This window comes from Bombina bombina, chromosome 3 (genome assembly GCF_027579735.1).
Source record: "Bombina bombina isolate aBomBom1 chromosome 3, aBomBom1.pri, whole genome shotgun sequence".
NCBI classification, from domain to species: domain Eukaryota; kingdom Metazoa; phylum Chordata; class Amphibia; order Anura; family Bombinatoridae; genus Bombina; species Bombina bombina.
In genome coordinates, this window is record NC_069501.1 from 30,607,702 (window position 1) to 30,635,167 (window position 27,466).

Genomic DNA, 27,466 nt, shown 5'->3' on the forward strand with positions numbered 1-27,466 from the left:
GACTCTTGCTAATATGAAAGAAATAAATTTATCAGGTAAGTTCTTACATAAATTATGTTTTCTTTCATGTAATTAGCAAGAGTCCATAAGCTAGTGACGTATGGGATAATGACTACCCAAGATGTGGATCTTTCCACGCAAGAGTCACTAGAGAGGGAGGGATAAAATAAAGACAGCCAATTCCTGCTGAAAATAATCCACACCCAAAATAAAGTTTAAATGAAAACATAAGCAGAAGATTCAAACTGAAACAGCTGCCTGAAGTACTTTTCTACCAAAAACTGCTTCAGAAGAAGAAAACACATCAAAATGGTAGAATTTAGTAAAAGTATGCAAAGAAGACCAAGTTGCTGCTTTGCAAATCTGATCAACCGAAGCTTCATTCCTAAACGCCCAGGAAGTAGAAACTGACCTAGTAGAATGAGCTGTAATCCTCTGAGGCGGAGTTTTACCCGACTCAACATAGGCATGATGAATTAAAGATTTCAACCAAGATGCCAAAGAAATGGCAGAAGCTTTCTGGCCTTTTCTAGAACCGGAAAAGATGACAAATAGACTAGAAGTCTTTCGGAAAGTCTTAGTAGCTTCAACATAATATTTCAAAGCTCTAACAACATCCAAAGAATGCAATGATTTCTCCTTAGAATTCTTAGGATTAGGGCATAATGAAGGTACTACAATTTCTCTACTAATGTTGTTGGAATTCACAACCTTAAATAAAAATGTAAAAGAAGTTCGCAACACCGCCTTATCCTGATGAAAAATCAGAAAAGGAGACTCACAAGAAAGAGCAGACAATTCAGAGACTCTTCTGGCAGAAGAGATGGCCAAAAGGAACAAAACTTTCCAAGAAAGTAATTTAATGTCCAATGAATGCATAGGTTCAAAAGGAGGAGCTTGAAGAGCCCCCAGAACCAAATTCAAACTCCAAGGAGGAGAAATTGACTTAATGACAGGTTTTATACGAACCAAGGCTTGTACAAAACAATGAATATCAGGAAGATTAGCAATCTTTCTGTGAAAAAGAACAGAAAGAGCAGAGATTTGACCTTTCAAGGAACTTGCGGACAAACCTTTATCTAAACCATCCTGAAGAAACTGTAAAATTCTCGGAATTCTAAAAGAATGCCAGGAAAAATGATGAGAAAGACACCAAGAAATGTAAGTCTTCCAGACTCTATAATATATCTCTCTAGATACAGATTTACGAGCCTGTAACATAGTATTAATCACAGAGTCAAAGAAACCTCTTTGACCAAGAATCAAGCGTTCAATCTCCATACCTTTAAATTTAAGGATTTGAGATCCTGATAGAAAAAAGGACCTTGCGACAGAAGGTCTGGTCTTAACGGAAGAGTCCACGGTTGGCAAGAGGCCATCCGGACAAGATCCGCATACCAAAACCTGTGAGGCCATGCTGGAGCTACCAGCAGAAAAAATGAGCATTCCTTCAGAATCTTGGAGATTACTCTTGGAAGAAGAACTAGAGGCGGAAAGATATAGGCAGGATGATACTTCCAAGGAAGTGATAATGCATCCACTGCCTCCGCCTGAGGATCCCGGGATCTGGACAGATACCTGGGAAGTTTCATGTTTAGATGAGAAGCCATCAGATCTATTTCTGGAAGTTCCCACATTTGAACAATCTGAAGAAATACCTCTGGGTGAAGAGACCATTCGCCCGGATGCAACGTTTGGCGACTGAGATAATCCGCTTCCCAATTGTCTATTCCTGGAATATGAACCGCAGAGATTAGACAGGAGCTGGATTCCGCCCAAACCAGAATTCGAGATACTTCTTTCATAGCCAGAGGACTGTGAGTCCCTCCTTGATGATTGATGTATGCCACAGTTGTGACATTGTCTGTCTGAAAACAAATATACGATTCTCTCTTCAGAAGAGGCCAAGACTGAAGAGCTCTGAAAATTGCACGGAGTTCCAAAATATTGATCGGTAATCTCACCTCCTGAGATTCCCAAACCCCTTGTGCAGTCAGAGACCCCCACACAGCTCCCCAACCTGTAAGACTTGCATCTGTTGAAATAACAGTCCAGGTCGGAAGAACAAAAGAAGCCCCCTGAACTAAACGATGGTGATCTGTCCACCACGTCAGAGAGTGTCGTACAATAGGTTTTAAAGATATTAAACTGGTAATGCTTGTCTAGGAAAGAGAATCTCAGAAACTGATAGAGAGCTGGATGAATCGGAATATGCAGATATGCATCCTGTAAATCTATTGTAGACATATAATGCCCTTGCTGAACAAAAGGCAGGATAGTCCTTACAGTTACCATTTTGAATGTTGGTATCCTTACATAATGATTCAATATTTTTAGATCCAGAACTGGTCTGAAGGAATTCTCCTTCTTTGGTACAATGAAGAGATTCGAATAAAACCCCAGCCCCTGTTCCAGAACTGGAACTGGCATAATTACTCCAGCCAACTCTAGATCTGAAACACATTTCAGAAATGCTTGAGCTTTCGCTGGGTTTACTGGGACACGGGAAAGAAAAAATCTCTTTGCAGGAGGTCTTATTTTGAAACCAATTCTGTACCCTTCTGAAATAATGTTCTGAATCCAAAGATTGTGAACAGAATTGATCCAAATTTCTTTGAAAAAACGTAATCTGCCCCCTACCAGCTGAGCTGGAATGAAGGCCGCACCTTCATGTGGACTTAGAAGCTGGCTTTGCTTTTCTAGAAGGCTTGGATTTATTCCAGACTGGAGATGGTTTCCAAACTGAAACTGCTCCTGAGGATGAAGGATCAGGCTTTTGTTCTTTGTTGAAATGAAAGGAACAAAAACGATTATTAGCCCTGTTTTTACACTTAGATTTTTTATCCTATGGTAAAAAAGTTCCTTTCCCACCAGTAACAGTTGAGATAATAGAATCCAACTGAGAACCAAATAATTTATTACCCTGGAAAGAAAGGGAAAGTAGAGTCGATTTAGAAGACATATCAGCATTCCAAGTTTTAAGCCATAAAGCTCTTCTAGCTAAAATAGCTAGAGACATAAACCTGACATCAACTCTGATAATATCAAAAATGGCATCACAGATAAAATTATTAGCATGTTGAAGAATAATAATAATGTTATGAGAATCATGATCTGTTACTTGTTGCGCTAAAGTTTCCAACCAAAAAGTTGAAGCTGCAGCAACATCCGCCAAAGATATAGCAGGTCTAAGAAGATTACCTGAACACAAATAAGCTTTTCTTAGAAAGGATTCAATTTTCCTATCTAAAGGATCCTTAAAGGAAGTACCATCTGCCATAGGAATAGTAGTACGTTTAGCAAGGGTAGAAATAGCCCCATCAACTTTAGGGATTTTGTCCCAAAACTCTAATCTGTCAGACGGCACAGGATATAATTGCTTAAAACGTGTAGAAGGAGTAAATGAATTACCCAAATTATTCCATTCCCTGGAAATTACTTCAGAAATAGCACCAGGAACAGGAAAAACTTCTGGAATAACTACAGGAGATTTAAAGACCTTGTCTAAACGTTTAGATTTAGTATCAAGAGGACCAGAATCCTCAATTTCTAATGCAATTAGGACTTCTTTAAGTAAAGAACGAATAAATTCCATTTTAAATAAATATGAAGATTTATCAGTATCAACCTCTGAAACAGAATCCTCTGAACCAGAAGAATCATTAGAATCAGAATGATGATGTTCATTTAAAAATTCATCTGGATAAAGAGAAGTTTTAAAAGACTTTTTATGTTTACTAGAAGGAGGAATAACAGACATAGCCTTCTTAATAGATTCAGAAACAAAATCTCTTATGTTATCAGGAACACTCTGAACATTAGATGTTGATGGAACTGCAACAGGTAATGGTATTTTACTAAAGGAAATATTTTCTGCATTAACAAGTTTGTCATGACATTTAATACAAACAACAGCTGGAGGAACAGCTATCAAAAGTTTACAGCAGATACACTTAGCTTTGGTAGTTCCAGCACCAGGCAGCGATTTTCCTGAAGTATCTTCTGACTCAGATGCAACATGAGACATCTTGCAATATGTAAGAGAAAAAACAACATATAAAGCAAAATTGATCAAATTCCTTAAATGACAGTTTCAGGAATGGGAAAAAATGCCAAAGAACAAGCTTCTAGCAACCAGAAGCAATGAAAAATGAGACTTAAATAATGTGGAGACAAAAGCGACGCCCATAATTTTTTTAGCGCCAAATAAGACGCCCACATTATTTGGCGCCTAAATGCTTTTGGCGCCAAAAATGACGCCACATCCGGAACGCCGACATTTTTGGCGCAAAAGAACGGCAAAAAATGACGCAACTTCCGGCGACACGTATGACGCCGGAAACAGAAAAGATTTTTTGCGCCAAAAAGGTCTGCGCCAAGAATGACGCAATAAAATGAAGCATTTTCAGCCCCCGCGAGCCTAACAGCCCACAGGGAAAAAGTCAAATTTTTTAAGGTAAGAAAAAAATGATTGATTCAAATGCATTATCCCAAATATGAAACTGACTGTTTGAAAATAAGGACTGTTGAACATTCTGAGTCAAGGCAAATAAATTTTTGAATACATATATTTAGAACTTTATAAAAAAGCGCCCAACCATAGCTTGGAGTGTCACAGAAAATAAGACTTACTTACCCCAGGACACTCGTCTACATGTTGTAGAAAGCCAAACCAGTACTGAAACGAAAATCAGCAGAGGTAATGGTATATATATAAGAGTATATCGTCGATCTGAAAAGGGAGGTAAGAGATGAATCTCTACGACCTATAACAGAGAACCTATGAAATAGACCCCGTAGAAGGAGATCATTGCATTCAAATAGGCAATACTCTCCTCACATCCCTCTGTCATTCACTGCACGCTGAGAGGAAAACCGGGCTCCAACCTGTTGCGGAGCGCATATCAACGTAGAATCTAGCACAAACTTACTTCACCACCTCCATAGGAGGCAAAGTTTGTAAAACTGATTTGTGGGTGTGGTGAGGGGTGTATTTATAGGCATTTTGAGGTTTGGGAAACTTTGCCCCTCCTGGTAGGAATGTATATCCCATACGTCACTAGCTCATGGACTCTTGCTAATTACATGAAAGAAAGATGCTTGGTCGGTCCTCCTACTTCAAATTTGGAGCACTGTGCGTGCAAACTAGTGTGACACCAGATATGAGTGGTGTGTTAAGTAGTACTATTCTGATCAGTTTAATCCCTGTTACGTCCCCTATCAGGGGACGTGTATATGGCATGGATTTTAGGAACCGGGAGATGGAAAAAGATGCTTGGTCCGTCCTCCTACTTCAAATTTGGGGCACTGCGCGTGCAATCTACTGTGCCACCAGATAGGAGTGGTGTATTAAGTAGTACTATTCTGATCAGTTTAATCCCTGTTACGTCCCCTATCAGGGGACGTGTATATGGCATGGATTTTAGGAACCGGGAGATGGAAAAAGATGCTTGGTCGGTCCTCCTACTTCAAATTTGGGGCACTGCGCGTGCAATCTACTGTGGCACCAGATAGGAGTGTTGTATTAAGTAGTACTATTCTTATCAGTTTAATCCCTGTTACGTCCCCTATCAGGGGACGTGTATATGGCATGGATTTTAGGAACCGGGAGATGGAAAAAGATGCTTGGTCGGTCCTCCTACTTCAAATTTGGGGCACTGCACGTGCAATCTACTGTGCCACCAGATATGAGTGGTGTGTTAAGTAGTACTATTCTTATCAGTTTAATCCCTGTTACGTCCCCTATCAGGGGACGTGTATATGGCATGGATTTTAGGAACCGGGAGATGGAAAAAGATGCTTGGTCGGTCCTCCAACTTCAAATTTGGGGCACTGCGCGTGCAATTGTTGCCGGACTTTTAGCCGACGGACATTTGGCAGGCGGACATTTGGCCAACGGACATTTGGCCGAAACACAAGTGGCTGTCACAAAACAGTCCGACCACGAGATAGATAGATTTGATAGATAGATAGATAGATAGATAGATAGATAGATAGATAAATAGATAGATTTGATAGATATATAATTTCCCAGACAGAGAATTACAAGACGTGCGGTCTGGGACCCATGGTAAGGTTCCCAGAGGCAGTTGCGGCGCCAGGGGACGTGTATATGGCATGGATTTTAGGAACTGGAAGATGGAAAAAGATGCTTGGTCGGTCCTCCTACTTCAAATTTGTGGCACTGCGCGTGCAATCTACTGTGCCACCAGATATGAGTGGTGTGTTAAGTAGTACTATTCTGATCAGTTTAATCCCTGTTACGTCCCCTATCAGGGGACGTGTATATGGCATGGATTTTAGGAACCGGGAGATGGAAAAAGATGCTTGGTCGGTCCTCCTACTTCAAATTTGGGGCACTGCGCGTGCAATCGTGGCCAGACTTTTAGCCGATGGACATTTGGCAGTTGGACATTTGGCCGATGGACATTTGGCCGAAAAACACAAGTGGCTGTCACAAAACAGTCCGACCACGAGATAGATTTGATAGATAGATAGATACATAGATTAGATAGATAGATCAATAGATGCAATAGATACATTTAATAGATACGATAGATAGATAGATAGATAGATAGATAGATAGATAGATAGATAGATTTGATAGATAAATAGATAGATTTGATAGATAGAAAATTTCCCAGACAAGAATTACAAGATGTGCAGTCTGGGACCCATGGTAAGGTTCCCAGAGGCAGTTGCGGCGCCAGGGGACGTGTATATGGCATGGATTTTAGGAACCGGGAGATGGAAAAAGATGCTTGGTCGGTCCTCCTACTTCAAATTTGGGGCACTGCGCGTGCAATCTAATGTGCCACCAGATAGGAGTGGTGTGTTAAGTATTACTATTCCTATCAGTTTAATCCCTGTTACGTGCCTTTGTTTTGGTTTGGTTTTTGAAGCCACAGTGCAGCACCAGAGGCCAGAAAAATTTGGCATGTGCACATGCCTGAAAAATTAGGTATTGTTGCAGCCGCTGCTGTAGCAGCGGCCAGAAAAATTAATGTTTGTTTCCCAGCCAGAAAGTGCCCGAAAACATTGCGGCTTGAACCCTAGTTGGTGGCGGATAAGTCACGCAAGTCATCCGGCATTCGAAGATAAAATACAGCAGCGTGTAGACCATTTTTAGCCCAAGGCAGCTCATTTCATCAGGCCTTTTTTACTCGAATGTATCGCCCAATGTCAGACCCTTCGGGATCCATCCCTCATTCATCTTAATAAAGGTGAGGTAATCTAGACTTTTTTGACCTAGGCGACTTCTCTTCTCAGTGACAATACCTCCTGCTGCACTGAAGGTCCTTTCTGACAGGACACTTGAAGCGGGGCAGGCCAGAAGTTCTATTACAAATTGGGATAGCTCAGGCCACAGGTCAAGCCTGCACACCCAGTAGTCAAGGGGTTCATCGCTCCTCAGAGTGTCGAGATCTGCAGTTAAGGCGAAGTAGACTGCTACCTGTCGGTCGAGTCGTTCTCTGAGGGTGGACCCCGAAGGGCTGTGGCGATGCATAGGACTTAAAAAGCTCTGCATGTCCTCCATCAACAACACGTCTGTAAAGCGTCCTGTCCTTGCCGGCGTGGTCGTGGGAGTCAGAGGATTACTTTCACCTCTTCCCCTGTTAGATTCCCATTGTGCTGTGACATCACCCTTATACACTGTGTAAGGCATACTTTTAATTTATTTTGGAACTGCTGCATCCTTTCCGACTTGCGGTAATTCGGTAACATTTCAGGCACTTTATGCTTATACCGGGGGTCTAGTAGCGTGGACACCCAGTACAGGTCGTTCTCCTTCAGCTTTTTTATACGAGGGTCCCTCAACAGGCACGACAGCATGAAAGACCCCATTTGCACAAGGTTGGATGCCGAGCTACTCATGTCCCTTTCCTCGTCCTGACTGATCTCACTGAAGGTATCTTCTTCCCCCCCAGCCACGTACAACACCACAGGTACCAGATAGGTGACAACGAGCACCCTGGGATGTCTGTTGTGGTTAGTCTTCCTCCTCCTCCTCCTCAAAGCCACATTCCTCCTCTGACTCCTCTTCCTCACAATCCTCTTCCAGCGTTGCCGCTGGTCCAGCAAGCGATGCTGATAAGGCTGTTTCTGGTGGTGATGGTGACCACAACTCTTCCTCTTCCTCTTCACTCTCATCTACGGGCTGATCCAGCACTCTTCGCAGGGCACGCTCCAGGAAGAAAACAAACGGTATGATGTCGCTGATGGTGCCTTCGGTGCGACTGACTAGGTTTGTAACCTCTTCAAAAGGACGCATGAGCCTACAGGCATTGCGCATGAGCGTCCAGTAACGTGGCAAAAAAAATCCCCAGCTCCGCAGAGGCTGTCCTAGCACCCCGGTCATACAAATACTCGTTAACGGCTTTTTCATGTTGGAGCAGGCGGGGTCGAACATTAGGAGTGTTGAATTCCGTGTCGGGCTGTCGCAAATCAAGCGCCTCACTGGCATGTTGTTTCGCCGCTGGATATCTGAAAAGTACGCCATTGCCGTGTAGGAACGCCTCAAATGGCCACACACCTTCCTGGCCTGCTTCAGGACATCCTGTAAGCTTGGGTACTTATGCACAAAGCGTTGTACGATCAGATTACACACATGTGCCATGCACGGCACATGTGTCAACTTGCCCAATTTCAATGCCGCCACCAAATTACTTCCGTTGTCAGAAACCACTTTGCCGATCTCCAGTTGGTGCGGAGTCAGCCACTGATCCACCTGTGCGTTCAGGGCGGACAGGAGTGCTGGTCCGGTGTGACTCTCTGCTTTCAGGCAAGTCAACCCCAAGACGGCGTGACACTGCCGTATCCAGGATGTGGAATAGTACCTGGGGAGCTGGGGGGGTGCCGTTGATGTGGAGCAAGACGTAGCAGCAGAAGAGGACTCAGCCGAGGAGGTTATGGAAGAGGATGGAGTAGGAGGAGTAGAGGAGGTGGCAGCAGGCCTGCCTGCAAGTCGTGGTGGTGTCACCAACTCCTCTGCAGAGCCATGCATTCCATGCTTGGCAGTCATCAGCAGGTTTACCCAATGCACAGTGTAGGTGATATACCTGCCCTGACCATGCTTTGCAGACCAGCTATCAGTGGTCAGATGGACCCTTGCCCCAACACTGTGTGCCAGACATGCCATTACTTCCTTTTGCACAATCGAGTACAGGTTGGGATTGCCTTTTGTGCAAAGAAATTTCGGTCGGGTACCTTCCACTGCTGTGTCCCAATAGCTGCACATTTTTTGAACGCCTCAGACTCCACCAGCTTGTATGGTTAAAGCTGGCAGGCTAAGAGGTCAGACAAGCCAGCTGTCAGACGCCGGGCAAGGGGGTGACTTTGTGACATTGGCTTCTTACGCTCAAACATGTCCTTGACAGACACCTGACTGTGGGCAGATGAGCAGGAACTGCTCCGGAAGAGAGACAGAGTGGCGGATGGTTGAGAGGGGGCAAGGAGGACAGCAGTAGTTGACGTGGCTGAAGATGCTGGACCAGGAGGAGGATGGCGGCTTTGAGTTTGTGTGCTGCTTCTACTCATGTGTTGATCCCATAGGCGTGTGTGATGTGCGATCATGTGCCTTCGCAAAGCAGTTGTACCTAGGTGGGTGTTTCTTCCCACGACTCAGTTTCTTTTGGCACAGGTTGCAAATGGCATCGCTGTTGTCAGAGGCAGACACACAAAAAAAGTGCCACACTGCTGAGCTCTGCGATGACGGCATTCTGGTGGTAGCAACAGCATGCGTTGATCGGCGTGCTGTCTGGCTGACCCCAGGTGCCGATACATGCTGTCTTACTGTGCCACTAGCTCCTTGTGACGACCTCCCCCTGCTTCCAACTCGTCTCCTCCTCCTCCTCTCTGTCTCCCCATCTGAACTTTCCCCCTGTTCTTCTTCTCTTCTAGCGGGCACCCACGTGACATCCACGGATGCATAGTCATCATCAACCGCTTCACTTGTATCTGACAAATCAACAAAGGAAGCAGCAGCGGGTACAACATCATCATCATCACACCGTACGTCCATGTGTGTAATGCTGCCTGACTGAGACATATCACTGTTATCTACATCCTCTGTCAATGATGGTTGCGCATCACTCATTTCTTCCAACTGATGTGTAAAAAACTCCTCTGACAGATCAAGTGTAGCGGCTGTGGTGCTAGTGTTGGTGGTGGCAGCAGGCAGGCGAGTGGTAACTTGAGAGGTGCCCGAAGATAAGCTGGAGGAGGATGGTGCGTCAAGGTTCGGAGCGGAAGCTATAGAAGATTGGGTGTCCTGTGTTAAAAAGTCAACTATGTCCTCAGAACTTTTCGAGTTCATGGAATGTGGTCTCTGAACACTGGGCATTATTTTAGGGCCAAAGGGAATCACAGCACCACGACCACAATGCCACCTGCGGGGTGGCCTGCCTCTGCCTGTCATTTTTTTATTAAATGTACACTTACACTACTATTAAACAAGATATGAGTGGTGGCACTGGGCAAGTGGGCACAGTATACGCTGTGAGCCTGACACAAAAAAAGCAGACTGATGTTTCACAGTCCAAAAAGTTTTTATTTTTTTAAATGTACACTTACACTACTATTAAACAAGATATGAGTGGTGGCACTGGGCAAGTGGGCCCAGTATAAGCTGTGAGCCTGACACAAAAAAGAAGACTGATGTTTCACAGTCCAAAAAGTTTTTATCTTTTTAAATGTACACTTACACTACTATTAAACAAGATGTGAGTGGTGGCACTGGGCAAGTGGGCCCAGTATAAGCTGTGAGCCTGACACAAAAAAGCAGACTGATGTTTCACAGTCCAAAAAGTTTTTTTTGTTTTTAAATGTACACTTACACTACTATTAAATAAGATATGAGTGGTGGCACTGGGCCAGTGGGCACAGTATACTCTGTGAGCCTGACACAAAAAAGCAGACTGATGTTTCACAGTCCAAAAAGTTTTTATTTTTTTAAATGTACACTAACACTACTATTAAACAAGATGTGAGTGGTGGCACTGGGCAAGTGGGCCCAGTATAAGCTGTGAGTCTGACACAAAAAAGCAGACTGATGTTTCACAGTGCAAAACGTTTTTTTTTTTTTTTTTTTAAATGTACACTTACACTACTATTAAACAAGATATGAGTGGTGGCACTGGGCAAGTGGGCACAGTATACGCTGTGAGCCTGACACAAAAAAGCAGACTGATGTTTCACAGTCTAAAATTTATTTATTTTTTTAAATGTTCACTTACACTACTATTAAACAAGATATGAGTGGTGGCACTGGGCAAGTGGGCACAGTATACGCTGTGAGCCTGACACAAAAAAGCAGACTGATGTTTCACAGTCCAAAAAGTTTTTATTTTTTTAAATGTACACTTACACTACTATTAAACAAGATATGAGTGGTGGCACTGGGCAAGTGGGCACAGTATACGCTGTGAGCCTGACACAAAAAATCAGACTGATGTTTCACAGTCCAAAAAGTTTTTATTTTTTTAAATGTACACTTACACTACTATTAAACAAGATATGAGTGGTGGCACTGGGCAAGTGGGCACAGTATACGCTGTGAGCCTGACACAAAAAAGCAGACTGATGATTCACAGTCCAAATTTTTTTTTTTTTTAACTTACACTACTGTTATACCAGATATGAGTGGTGGCACTGGGCAAGTGGGCACAGTATACGCTGTGAGCCTGGCACACACGCTGGAAGGCAGGCAACTGCAATTAGATTACACAAGCAGACTGATGTTTCACAGTCAAAAAAGTTTTTTTTTTTTAAATGTACACTACTGTTACACCAGATATGAGTGGTGGCACTGGGCAAGTGGGCACAGTATACGCTGTGAGCCAGGCACTCATGCTGGCAGGCAGGCAGGCAACTGCAATTAGATTACACTAGCAGACTGATGTTTCACAGTCGAAAAAGTTTTTTTTTTTTTAAATTTACACTACTGTTACACCAGATATGAGTGGTGGCAGTGGGCAAGTGGGTCTGTCACACACGCTGGCAGGCAGGCAACTGCAATTAGATTACACTAGCAGACTGATGTTTCACAGTCAAAAAAGTTTTTTTTAAATTTACACTACTGTTACACCAGATATGAGTGGTGGCACTGGGCAAGTGGGCCTGGCACACATGCTGGCAGGCAGGCAACTGCAATTAGATTACACAAGCAGACTGATGTTTCACAGTCAAAAACGTTTTTTTTTTAAATTTACACTACTGTTACACCAGATATGAGTAGTGGCACTGGGCAAGTGGGCACAGTATACGCTATGAGCCTGGCACACACGCTGGCAGGCAGGCAACTGCAATTAGATTACACTAGCAGACTGATGTTTCACAGTCGAAAAAGTTTTTTATTTTTATTTACACTACTGTTACACCAGATATGAGTGGTGGCACTGGGCAAGTGGGCCTGGTACACACGCTGGCAGGCAGGCAACTGCAATTAGATTACACTAGCAGACTGATGTTTCACAGTCAAAAAAGTTTTTTTTTTTTTTTTAATTTACACTACTGTTACACCAGATATGAGTGGTGGCACTGGGAAAGTGGCTTAGCAGGCAGGCAACTGCAATTAGATTACACAGGGGAAAAAAAATAAAAAAATGATGTTCTAGCCCTAAAAAGGGCTTTTTGGGGTGCTGTCCTTACAGCACAGATCAGATGAGTCCTTCAGGACTGTAGTGGACACTGAATACACTAGCCTAGCTATCAATTTCCCTATTAAATCACCAGCAGCTACACTGTCCCTCCTCTCACTAACAATGCAGCTTCCGAATTAATCTAAAATGGCTGCTGTCCAGGAGCTAGGAGGGTCTGGGAGGGAGGGTCTGCTGCTGATTGGCTGGAATGTGTCTGCAGACTGTGAGATACAGGGTCAAAGTTTACTCAATGATGACAAATAGGGGGCGGATCAAACATCGCATATGTTCACCCGCCGCGGTGAATGCGAACATGCTATGTTCACTGGGAACTATTCGCCGGCGAACTATTCGCGACATCACTAATTCAGGGTTTTTTATATCCAGCCTCACTCTGGGGATGTCAGGCCTACGCTGCCTAACTTCAGCATTGTCAGCTTCTCTCTCACCCTGCATTTTGAAATATCTGTTCTGAGGTTAGGCTAGGTGTGGTGTTTTTTTATAGCTGTGTGTTGCTTGTTAACATATGTGAAACTGGTGATTGCAATGAATAACATGGGGGGGAGGGCTTATCTTCATCTCATCTAATCCTTAATTTAATGAACAGTTTGAAAGTATGTACTTACTCATGACTTTTATTTTTGATATGAACTATAATTTCAACATATATGTAGTTACATATCGGAAATTCAAAGACACTGAATGTAATATTTATATTTTTCTATTAAAATATATCAGCCTTTATCATAACAGTTATATTTTTATATGTATTGAGATTAAATATAGCATCCCTGGACAAAGGTTTCATTTTGAATAGGTAGATATTTTATTTATTTATAAAATATTTTACCAGGAAGGATATATTGAGATTTCTCTCGTTTTCAAGTATGTCCTGGGTACACAAAACATTGCATTGATACAATGGGTACAATAGAATAAAAAACAATAATAATACACGATATATGCACAAAAATTTAACATAGAACAGGTAGGAAATATATAATCAACAATGACAGGTGCATTCTGTTTTGAGATATGTAGAGAGGGATCTCTAAAATTATATTAGGCATGGGGAAGGTTTGAAAGTGTGCGGGAGGTCGCTCCATAATTGTGGTGCTTGCATATATTTTTCTATGTACATACATATTGATATTTCTATGACAACATGGGTGCAAATATTCCTATACATAGGACCAATAAATGTAGCATATATAATGTTATTTGTACATAGTGATATCGCAAATAGTTCGCTGGCGAATAGTTCCTGGCGAACACAGATTGTTCGCATTCGCCGCAGCGGGCGAACATATGCGATGTTCGATCCGCCCCCTCTTTGACCCTGTATCTCACAGTCTGCAGACACATTTCAGCCAATCACCAGCGGACACTCCCTCCCAGACCCTCCCAGCTCCTGGACAGCAGCCATTTTAGATTCATTCTGATCCTGCATTCTTAGTGAGAGGAGGGACAGTGTAGCTGCTGCTGATTTAATAGGGAAATTGATAGCTAGGCTAGTGTATTCAGTGTCCACTACAGTCCTGAAGGACTCATCTGATCTCTGCTGTAAGGACAGCACCCCAAAAAGCCCTTTTTAGGGCTAGAACATCATTTTTTTGTTGTTTTTTTGCCTGTGTAATTTTGACTGTGAAACATCAGTCTGCTAGTGTAATCTAATTGCAGTTGCCTGCCTGCAGTGCCACCACTCATATCTGTTGTAACAGTAGTGTAAATTTAAAAAAAAAAAACTTTTTTGACTGTGAAACATCAGTCTGCTAGTGCAATCTAATTGCAGTTGCCTGCCTGCCAGAGTGTGTGCCAGGCCCACTTGCCAACTAGTGCCACCACTCATATCTGTTGTAACAGTATTGTAAAAAAAAATGTAAAAAAACTTTTTTGACTGTGAAACATCAGTCTACTAGTGTAATCTAATTGCAGTTGCCTGCCTGCCAGCGTGTGTTTCAGGCCCACTTGCTAAGTGCCACCACTCATATCTGTTGTAACAATAGTGTAATTTTTAAAAAAAAAAAAACTTTTTTCACTGTGAAACATCAGTCTGCTAGTGTAATCTAATTGCAGTTGCCTGCCTGCCAGCATGTGTGCCAGGCCCACTTTCCAACTAGTGTCACCACTCATATCTGTTGTAACAGTAGTGTAAATTTTTTTAAAAAAAAACTTTTTTGACTGTGAAACATCAGTCTGCTAGTGTAATCTAATTGCAGTTGCCTGCCTGCCTCCCAGCGTGTGTGCCAGGCCCACTTGCCAACTAGTGCCACCACTCATATCTGTTGTAACAGTAGTGTAAATTTAAAAAATAAAAACTTTTTTGACTGTGAAACATCAGTCTGCTAGTGTAATCTAATTGCAGTTGCCTGCCTGCCAGCGTGTGTGCCAGGCCCACTTGCCAACTAGTGCCACCACTCATATCTGTTGTAACAGTAGTGTAAATTTAAAAAAAAAAACTTTTTTGACTGTAAAACATCAGTCTGCTAGTGTAATCTAATTGCAGTTGCCTGCCTGCCTCCCAGCGTGTGTGCCAGGCCCACTTGCCAACTAGTGCCACCACTCATATCTGTTGTAACAGTAGTGTAAATTTAAAAAATAAAAACTTTTTTGACTGTGAAACATCAGTCTGCTAGTGTAATCTAATTGCAGTTGCCTGCCTCCCAGCGTGTGTGCCAGGCCCACTTGCCAACTAGTGCCACCACTCATATCTGTTGTAACAGTAGTGTAAATTTAAAAAAAAAAACTTTTTTGACTGTGAAACATCAGTCTGCTAGTGTAATCTAATTGCAGTTGCCTGCCTGCCAGCGTGTGTGCCAGGCCCACTTGCCAACTAGTGCCACCACTCATATCTGTTGTAACAGTAGTGTAAATTTAAAAAAAAAAACTTTTTTGACTGTGAAACATCAGTCTGCTAGTGTAATCTAATTGCAGTTGCCTGCCTGCAGTGCCACCACTCATATCTGTTGTAACAGTAGTGTAAATTTAAAAAAAAAACAACTTTTTTGACTGTGAAACATCAGTCTACTAGTGTAATCTAATTGCAGTTGCCTGCCTGCCAGCGTGTGTTTCAGGCCCACTTGCTAAGTGCCACCACTCATATCTGTTGTAACAATAGTGTAATTTTAAAAAAAAAAAAAACTTTTTTCACTGTGAAACATCAGTCTGCTAGTGTAATCTAATTGCAGTTGCCTGCCTGCCAGCATGTGTGCCAGGCCCACTTTCCAACTAGTGTCACCACTCATATCTGTTGTAACAGTAGTGTAATTTTTTTTTAAAAAAAACTTTTTTGACTGTGAAACATCAGTCTGCTAGTGTAATCTAATTGCAGTTGCCTGCCTGCCTCCCAGCGTGTGTGCCAGGCCCACTTGCCAACTAGTGCCACCACTCATATCTGTTGTAACAGTAGTGTAAATTTAAAAAATAAAAACTTTTTTGACTGTGAAACATCAGTCTGCTAGTGTAATCTAATTGCAGTTGCCTGCCTGCCAGCGTGTGTGCCAGGCCCACTTGCCAACTAGTGCCACCACTCATATCTGTTGTAACAGTAGTGTAAATTTAAAAAAAAAAACTTTTTTGACTGTAAAACATCAGTCTGCTAGTGTAATCTAATTGCAGTTGCCTGCCTGCCTCCCAGCGTGTGTGCCAGGCCCACTTGCCAACTAGTGCCACCACTCATATCTGTTGTAACAGTAGTGTAAATTTAAAAAATAAAAACTTTTTTGACTGTGAAACATCAGTCTGCTAGTGTAATCTAATTGCAGTTGCCTGCCTCCCAGCGTGTGTGCCAGGCCCACTTGCCAACTAGTGCCACCACTCATATCTGTTGTAACAGTAGTGTAAATTTAAAAAAAAAACCTTTTTTGACTGTGAAACATCAGTCTGCTAGTGTAATCTAATTGCAGTTGCCTGCCTGCCAGCGTGTGTGCCAGGCCCACTTGCCAACTAGTGCCACCACTCATATCTGTTGTAACAGTAGTGTAAATTAAAAAAAAAAAACTTTTTTGACTGTGAAACATCAGTCTGCTAGTGTAATCTAATTGCAGTTGCCTGCCTGCTAGCGTGTGTGCCAGGCCCACTTGCCCAGTGCCACCACTCATATCTGGTGTAACAGTAGTGTAAATAATTTAAAAAATAAAAACTTTTTTGACTGTGAAACATCAGTCTGCTAGTGTAATTCTAATTGCATTTGCCTGCCTGCCAACGTCTGTGCCCGGCCCACTTGCCCAGTGCCACCACTCATATCTGGTGTAACAGTAGTGTAAATAATTTAAAAAAAAAACTTTTTTGACTGTGAAACATCAGTCTGCTAGTGTAATCTAATTGCAGTTGCCTGCCTGCTAGCGTGTGTGCCAGGCCCACTTGCCCAGTGCCCCCACTCATATCTGGTGTAACAGTAGTGTAAATAATTTTTTTAAAAAAACTTTTTTGACTGTGAAACATCAGTCTGCTAGTGTAATTTTAATTGCATTTGCCTGCTTGCCAACATATGTGCCCGGCCCACTTGCCCAGTGCCACCACTCATATCTGGTGTAACAGTAGTGTAAATAATTAAAAAAAAAAAAAACTTATTTGACTGTGAAACATCATTCTACTTGTGTAATCTAATTGCAGTTGCCTGCCTGCCAGCATGTGTGCCAGGCTCACAGCGTATACTGTGCCCACTTGCCCAGTGCCACCACTCATATCTTGATTAATAGTAATGTAAGTGTACATTTAAAAAAATAAAAACTTTTTGGACTGTCAAACATCAGTCTGCTTTTTTGTGTCAGGCACACAGCGTATACTGTGCCCACTTGCCCAGTGCCACCACTCATATCTTGATTAATAGTAATGTAAGTGTACATTTAAAAAAATAAAAACTTTTTGGACTGTCAAACATCAGTCTGCTTTTTTGTGTCAGGCACACAGCGTATACTGTGCCCACTTGCCCAGTGCCACCACTCATATCTTGTTTAAAAGTAGTGTAAGTGTACATTTAAAAAAAAATGACAGGCAGAGGCAGGCCACCCCGCAGGTGCCGTTGTGGTCATGGTGCTGTGATTCCCTTTGGCCATAGAATAATGCCCAGTGTTCAGAGGCCACGTCCCATGAACTCGAAAAGTTCTGAGGAGGACATAGTTGACTTTTTAACACAGGACACCCAATCTTCTATAGCTTCTGCTCTGAACCTTGACACATCATCCTCCTCCAGCTTATCTTCGGGCACCTCTCAAGTTACCACCACTCGCCTGCCTGCCGCCACCACCAACACTAGCACCACAGCCGCTTCACTTGATGTGTCAGAGGAGTTTTTTACACATCAGTTGGAAGAAATGAGTGATGCGCAACCATCATTGACAGAGGATGTAGATAACAGTGATATGTCTCAGTCAGGCAGCATTACAGACATGGACGTACGGTGTGATGATGATGATGTTGTACCCGCTGCTGCTTCCTTTGTTGATTTGTCAGATACACTTGAAGCAGTTCATGATGACGATGTGTCCATGGATGTCACGTGGGTACCCGCTAGAAGAGAAGAAGAACAGGGGGAAAGTTCAGATGGGGAGAAAGAGAGGAGGAGGAGACGAGTTGGAAGCAGGGGGAGGTCATCGCAAGGAGCTAGTGGCACAGTCAGACAGCATGCATCGGCACCCGGGGTCAGCCAGACAGCACGCCAATCAACGCATGCTGTTGCCACCACCAGAATGCCGTCATCGCAGAGCTCAGCAGTGTGGCATTTTTTTTTGTGTCTGCCTCTGACAACAGCGATGCCACTTGCAACCTGTGCCAAAAGAAACTGAGTCGTGGGAAGTGCAACACCCACCTAGGTACAACTGCTTTGCGAAGGCACATGATTGCACATCACAAACGCCTATGGGATCAACACATGAGTAGAAGCAGCACACAAACTCAAAGCCGCCATCCTCCTCCTGGTCCAGCATCTTCAGCCACGTCAACCACTGCTGTCCTCCTTGCCCCCTCTCAACCATCCGCCACTCCGTCTCTCTTCTGGAGCAGTTCCTGCTCATCTGCCCACAGTCAGGTGTCTGTCAAGGACATGTTTGAGCGTAAGAAGCCAATGTCACAAAGTCACCCCCTTGCCCGGCGTCTGACAGCTGGCTTGTCTGAACTCTTAGCCCGCCAGCTTTTACCATACAAGCTGGTGGAGTCTGAGGCATTCACAAAATTTGTAGCTATTGGGACACAGCAGTGGAAGGTACCCGGCCAAAATTTCTTTTCACAAAAGGCAATCCCCAACCTGTACTCGATTGTGCGAAAGGAAGTAATGGCATGTCTTGCACACAGTGTTGGGGCAAGGGTCCATATGACCACTGATAGCTGGTCTGCAAAGCATGGTCAGGACAGGTATATCACCTACACTGCGCATTGGGTAAACCTGCTGATGGCTGCCAAGCATGGAATGCCTGGCTCTGCAGAGGAGTTGGTGACACCGCCACGACTTGCAGGCAGGCCTGCTGCCACCTCCTCTACTCCTCCTACTCCATCCTCTTCCATAACCTCCTCGGCTGAGTCCTCTTCTGCTGCTGTATCTTGCTCCACATCAACGGCACCCCCCAGCTCTGCAGGTACTATTCCACATCTCGGATACGGCAGTGTCACACCCTCTTGGGGTTGACTTGCCTGAAAGCAGAGAGTCACACCGGACCAGCACTCCTGTCCGCTCTGAACGCACAGGTGGATCAGTTGCTGACTCCGCACCAACTCAAGATCGGCAAAGTGGTTTCTGACAACGGAAGTAATTTGGTGGCGGCATTGAAATTGGACAAGTTGACACATGTGCCGTGCATGGCACATGTGTGTAATCTGATCGTACAATGCTTTGTGCATAAGTACCCAGGCTTACAGGACGTCCTGAAGCAGGCCAGGAAGGTGTGTGGCCATTTGAGGCATTCCTACACGGCCATGGCGCACTTTTACGATATCCAGCGACGAAACAACATGCCAGTGAGGCGCTTGATTTGCGACAGCCCGACACATTGGAATTCAACACTCCTAATGTTCGACCGCCTGCTCCAACAAGAAAAAGCTGTTAACGAGTATTTGTATGACTGGGGTGCTAGGACAGCCTCTGCGGAGCTGGGAATTCTTTTGCCACGTTACTGGGTGCTCATGCGCAATGCCTGTAGGCTCATGCATCCTTTTGAGGAGTCGCACCGAAGGCACCATCAGCGACATCATACCATTTGTTTTCTTCCTGGAGCCTGCCCTGCGAAGAGTGCTGGATCAAGCCGTAGATGAGAGTGAAGAGGAAGAGGAAGAGTTGTGGTCACCATCACCACCAGAAACAGCCTTATCAGCATCGCTTGCTGGACCTGCGGCAACGCTGGAAGAGGATTGTGAGGAAGAGGAGTCAGAGGAGGAATGTGTCTTTGAGGAGGAAGAGGAGGACGACCAACCACAACAGGCATCCCAGGGTGCTCGTTGTCACCTATCTCGTATCCGTGGTGTTGTACGTGGCTGGGGGGGAAGAAGATACCTTCAGTGACATCACTGAGGACGAGGAACGGGACATGAGTAGCTCGGCATCCAACCGTGTGCAAATGGGGTCTTTCATGCTGTCGTGCCTGTTGAGGGACCCTCGTATAAAAAAGCTGAAGGAGAACAACCTGTACTGGGTGTCCACGCTACTAGACCCCCGGTATAAGCATAAAGTGCCAGAAATGTTACTGAATTACAACAAGTCGGAAAGGATGCAGCATTTCCAAAATAAATTAAAAAGTATGCTTTACACAGCGTATAAGGGTGATGTCACAGCACAACGTGAATCTAGCAGGGGAAGAGCTGAAAGTAATCTTCTGACTCCCACGACCACGCCGGCAAGGACAGGACGCTTTACAGATGTGTTGTTGATGGAGGACATGCAGAGCTTTTTAAGTCCTATGCATCGCCACAGCCCTTCGGGGTCCAACCTCAGAGAACGACTCGACCGACAGGTAGCAGACTACCTCGCCTTAAATGAAGATCTCGACACTCTGAGGAGCGATGAACCCCTTGACTACTGGGTGTGCAGGCTTGACCTGTGGCCTGAGCTATCCCAATTTGCAATAAAACTTCTGGCCTGCCCCGCTTCAAGTGTCCTGTCAGAAAGGACCTTCAGTGCAGCAGGAGGTATTGTCACTGAGAAGAGAAGTCGCCTATGTCAAAAAAGTCTAGATTACCTCACCTTTAATAAGATGAATGATGGATGGATCCCGAAGGGACTGACATTGGGCGATACATTTGAGTAAAAAAGGCCTGATGAGATGAGCTGCCTTGGGCTAAAAATGGTCCACACGCTGCTGTATTTTATCTTCAAATGCCGGATAACATGCGTGACTTATCCACCACCAACTAGGGTTAAAGCCATAATGTTTTAGGGCACTTTCTGCCTGGGAAACAAACATCAATTTTTCTGGCCGCTGCTACAGCAGTGGCTGCAACAATACCTAATTTTTCAGGCATGTGTACATGCCAAATTTTTCTGGCCTCTGGTGCTGCATTGTGTCTTCAAAAACAAAACCAAAAAAAAGACACTTAACAGGATTAAACTGATAGGAATAGTACTACTTAACACACCACTCCTATCTGGTGGCACATTAGATTGCACGCGCAGTGCCCCAAATTTGAAGTAGGAGGACCGACCAAGCATCTTTTTCCGTCTCCCGGTTCCTAAAATCCATGCCATATACACATCCCCTGATAGGGGACTCCGCAGTGGAAGGTACCTGGCCGAAATTTCTTTGCACAAAAGGCATTCCCCAACCTGTACTCGATTGTACAAAAGGAAGTAACCTTACCATGGGTCACAGACCGCACGTCTTGTAATTCTCTGTCTTGGAAATTATATATCTATCAAATCTATTTATTTATCTATCAAATCTATCTAACTATCTATCGTATCTATCAAATGTATATTGCATCTATTGATCTATCTAATCTATGTGTCTATCTATCAAATCTATCTATCTCGTGGCCGGACTGTTTTGTGACAGCCACTTGTGTTTCGGCCAAATGTCCGTCGGCTAAAAGTCCGGCCACGATTGCACACGCAGTGCCCCAAATGTAAAGTAGGAGGACCGACCAAGCATCTTTTTCCATCTCCCGGTTCCTAAAATCCATGCCATATACACCTCCCCCGATAGGGGGAGTAACAGGTATTAAACTGATCAGAATAGTACTGCTTAACACACCACTCATATCTGGTGCCACAGTAGATTGCACGCGCAGTGCCCCAAATTTGAAGTAGGAGGACCGACTAAGCATCTTTTTCCATCTCCTGGTTCCTAAAATCCATGCCATATACACATCCCCTGGTGCCGCAACTGCCTCTGGGAACCTTACCATGGGTCTCAGACCGCACGTCTTGTAACTCTCTGTCTGGGAAATTATATATCTATCAAATCTATCTATTTATCTATCAAATTTATCTAACTATCTATTGTATCTATCAAATGTATATTGCATCTATTGATCTATGTAATCTATGTATCTATCTATCAAATCTATCTATCTCGTGGCCGGACTGTTTTGTGAAAGCCACTTGTGTTTCGGCCAAATGTCCATGGGCCAAATGTCCGTCGGCTAAAAGTCCGGCCACAATTGCATGTGCAGTGCCCCAAATGTGAAGTAGGAGGACCGACCAAGCATCTTTTTCCATCTCCCGGTTCCTAAAATCCATGCCATATACACATCCCCTGGCACCGCAACTGCCTCTGGGAACCTTACCATGGGTCCCAGACCGCACGTCTTGTAATTCTCTGTCTGGGAAATTATATATCTATCAAATCTATCTATTTATCTATCAAATCTATCTAACTATCTATCGTATCTATCAAATGTATATTGCATCTATTGATCTATGTAATCTATGTATCTATCTATCAAATCTATCTATCTCATGGCCAGACTGTTTTGTGACAGCCACTGGTGTTTTGGCCAAATGTCCGTCGGACAAATGTCCGTCGGACAAATGTCCGTCGGCTAAAAGTCCGGCCATGATTGCACACGCAGAGCCCCAAATTTGAAGTAGGAGGACCAACCAAGCATCTTTTTCCATCTCCCAGTTCCTAAAATCCATGCCATATACACCTCCCCCAATAGGGGGAGTAACAGGTATTAAACTGATCAGAATAGTACTACTTAACACACCACTCCTATCTGGTGCCACAGTAGATTGCACGCGCAGTGCCCCAAATTTGAAGTAGGAGGACCGACCAAGCATCTTTTTCCATCTCCCGGTTCCTAAAATCCATGCCATATACACGTCCCCTGGTGCCGCAACTGCCTCTGGGACTGGGAACCTTACTATGGGTGTCAGACCGCATGTCTTGTAATTCTCTGTCTGGGAAATTATATATCTATCAAATCTATTTATTTATCTATCAAATCTATCTAACTATCTATCGTATCTATCAAATGTATATTGCATCTATTGATCTATCTAATCTATGTATCTATCTATCAAATCTATCTATCTCGTGGCCGGACTGTTTTGTGACAGCCACTTGTGTTTCGGCCAAATGTCCGTTGGCCAAATGTCCGTCGGCTTAAAGTCCGGCCACGATTGCACACGCAGTGCCCCAAATGTAAAGTAGGAGGACCGACCAAGCATCTTTTTCCATCTCCCGGTTCCTAAAATCCATGCCATATACACCTCCCCCGATAGGGGGAGTAACAAGAATTAAACTGATCAGAATAGTACTGCTTAACACACCACTCATATCTGGTGCCACAGTAGATTGCACGCGCAGTGCCCCAAATTTGAAGTAGGAGGACCGACTAAGCATCTTTTTCCATCTCCTGGTTCCTAAAATCCATGCCATATACACGTCCCCTGGTGCCGCAACTGCCACTGGGAACCTTACCATGGGTCTCAGACCGCACGTCTTGTAACTCTCTGTCTGGGAAATTATATATCTATCAAATCTTTTTCCATCTCCCGGTTCCTAAAATCCATGCCATATACACCTCCCCCGATAGGGGGAGTAACAGGTATTAAACTGATCAGAATAGTACTACTTAACACACCACTCATATCTGGTGCCACAGTAGATTGCACGCGCAGTGCCCCAAATTTGAAGTAGGAGGACCGACCAAGCATCTTTTTACATCTCCCGGTTCCTAAAATCCATGCCATATACACGTCCCCTGGCGCCGCAACTGCCTCTGGGAACCTTACCATGGGTCCCAGACCGCACGTCTTGTAATTCTCTGTCTGGGAAATTATATATCTATCAAATCTATCTATTTATCTATCAAATCTATCAATCTATCTATTGTATCTATCAAATGTATATTGCATCTATTGATCTATGTAATCTATGTATCTATCTATCAAATCTATCTATCTCATGGCCAGACTGTTTTGTGACAGCCACTGGTGTTTTGGCCAAATGTCCGTCGGACAAATGTCCGTCGGACAAATGTCCGTTGGCTAAAAGTCCGGCCATGATTGCACACGCAGTGCCCCAAATTTGAAGTAGGAGGACCAACCAAGCATCTTTTTCCATCTCCCAGTTCCTAAAATCCATGCCATATACACCTCCCCCAATAGGGGGAGTAACAGGTATTAAACTGATCAGAATAGTACTACTTAACACACCACTCCTATCTGGTGCCACAGTAGATTGCACGCGCAGTGCCCCAAATTTGAAGTAGGAGGACCGACCAAGCATCTTTTTCCATCTCCCGGTTCCTAAAATCCATGCCATATACACGTCCCCTGGTGCCGCAACTGCCTCTGGGACTGGGAACCTTACTATGGGTGTCAGACCGCATGTCTTGTAATTCTCTGTCTGGGAAATTATATATCTATCAAATCTATTTATTTATCTATCAAATCTATCTAACTATCTATCGTATCTATCAAATGTATATTGCATCTATTGATCTATCTAATCTATGTATCTATCTATCAAATCTATCTATCTCGTGGCCGGACTGTTTTGTGACAGCCACTTGTGTTTCGGCCAAATGTCCGTTGGCCAAATGTCCGTCGGCTTAAAGTCCGGCCACGATTGCACACGCAGTGCCCCAAATGTAAAGTAGGAGGACCGACCAAGCATCTTTTTCCATCTCCCGGTTCCTAAAATCCATGCCATATACACCTCCCCCGATAGGGGGAGTAACAAGAATTAAACTGATCAGAATAGTACTGCTTAACACACCACTCATATCTGGTGCCACAGTAGATTGCACGCGCAGTGCCCCAAATTTGAAGTAGGAGGACCGACTAAGCATCTTTTTCCATCTCCTGGTTCCTAAAATCCATGCCATATACACGTCCCCTGGTGCCGCAACTGCCACTGGGAACCTTACCATGGGTCTCAGACCGCACGTCTTGTAACTCTCTGTCTGGGAAATTATATATCTATCAAATCTTTTTCCATCTCCCGGTTCCTAAAATCCATGCCATATACACCTCCCCCGATAGGGGGAGTAACAGGTATTAAACTGATCAGAATAGTACTACTTAACACACCACTCATATCTGGTGCCACAGTAGATTGCACGCGCAGTGCCCCAAATTTGAAGTAGGAGGACCGACCAAGCATCTTTTTACATCTCCCGGTTCCTAAAATCCATGCCATATACACGTCCCCTGGCGCCGCAACTGCCTCTGGGAACCTTACCATGGGTCCCAGACCGCACGTCTTGTAATTCTCTGTCTGGGAAATTATATATCTATCAAATCTATCTATTTATCTATCAAATCTATCAATCTATCTATTGTATCTATCAAATGTATATTGCATCTATTGATCTATCTATCTAATCTATGTATCTATGCATCTATCAAATCTATATATCTTGTGGTTGTGCAAATGGACTGTTTGCGGTTGTTTGCGGTGCGTTAAACGGGGAGTTTGGTCTGTCACTGTGAAGCGGGCGTAACCCTTACACTACCTGATCGATACATCATACCTGATGTTTTAAAGCACGTTATTCCAAACAATTTAGGAATGTTAGGTGATTTATGCCCTTTATGGATTAAAACCAGACTCTGCATCAACTATGTAATTTTCCGTGGGAGTTTTGCCATGGATCCCCCTCCGGCATGCCACAGTCCAGGTGTTAGTCCCCCTGAAACAACTTTTCCATCACTATTGTGGCCAGAAAGAGTCCCTGTGGGTTTTAAAATTCGCCTGCCTATTGAAGTCAATGGCGGTTCGCCCAGTTCGCCCGTTCGCGAACAGTTGCGGAAGTTCGCGTCCGCCGTTTGCGAATGGAAAATTTTAAGTTCGCGACATCACTATTTGTACATTGAAACACTCATAATTTTTTTGTGATTTGCAATTTCAATGAGAAACAGGCCTCAAAAAGCTCTTTTTTCCTCCTTTACACCTAGTTGAGCTGGGTGTAATATTTCTCAATGTATTGACAGCCTCCGCCAGTGTATTAATGGTTAGCGCTTTCATTGGAAACCTCGTATAATTTATCGATTAACGGCTTCTATTACTTTCTATGGGACGCGAAGATCTTTTCGGCAGCCGAAGTCCAGCTGCCGATATTGAGGTATAACGCGCCATTGGAAACAGTCGATAAACGATATTGCTTTCGACAGCATATTTAACGGTTTGCGAGTGCACACAAACTGAATTACGACTCAATGGAAGCGAGGCCTTAGTGAGGTGTAAAAGGAGTAAAAGCATAATAAAGAGGAACAGGATAAATAATGTGCATTAAACAAAAAAATCATAACCCTAAAAAAATGTGTGGGTCTCGTGGACCCTCCCCACTATGAAAGAAATTAATTTATCAGGTAAGTTCTTACAAAAATTATGTTTTCTTTCATATAGGTGGCGATAGTCCACGAGGTAGTTACTGATGGGATATACTACCCAAGATGTGGAAGTCCACGAGTAACTTTAAAGGGAGGGATAAAATAAAAACAAATATTTTCGCAAAAAAATGAAATCCATAAAAAAATTAAAAAATCATAGGCACTAGAATCAAACTGAGATAGCTGTCTGAAGAACCTTTTTACCAAAAGCTGCTTCCAAAGAAGCAAAAACATAACAATGGTAACATTTAGTAAAGGTATGCAAAGAGGACTAAGTGGCTGCTTTGTAGATTTAATCAATAGAAGCTTCATTCTTGAAAACCCAAGATGTGGCAACTGATCTTGTAGAATGAGCTGTTTTTCTCTGAGGCGGAGACTGCCCTGCCTCCAAATAAGATTTGTGAATCAGAAGTTTCAACCAAGATGCCAAAGAAATGGCAGAGACTTTCTGACCTTTTCAGGAACCAGATAAAATAATAAATAGACTAGAAGTCTTTCTAAAATCTTTAGTAGCATCAACATAATATTTCAAAGCTCTTACCTCATCCAAAGAATTTAAAGACCTTTCAAGAGTATTCTTAGAATTAGGACCCAAGGAAGGAACAATAATTTCCCTATTAATGTTGTTAGAATTCACATTGAAGTCCGCAAAACAGCTTTATCTTGATGAAAAATCAAATAAGGAAACTCGCAAGAGAGAGCAGATAATTCAGAAACTCTTCTAGCAGAAGAGATAGTCAAGAGAAATAACACTTTTCAAGAAAGTAATTTAATGTCTAATGAATGCATAGGCTCAAAAGGAGGAGCCTGCAAAGTATTTAATACCAAATTTAGACACCGAAGAGGAGAGATAGATTTAATAACAGGTTTGATACAAGTGAACATCAGGAAGATTAGCAATCTTTCTGTGAACTAAAACAGAAAGAGCAGAGATTTGTCTTTTCAACGTATTGGCAGATAAACCTTTATCTAAACCATCCTGAAGAAACTGTAGAATCCTAGGAATCCTGAAGAAACTGTAGAATCCTAGGAATTCTAAAAGAATGCCAAGAATAATCAT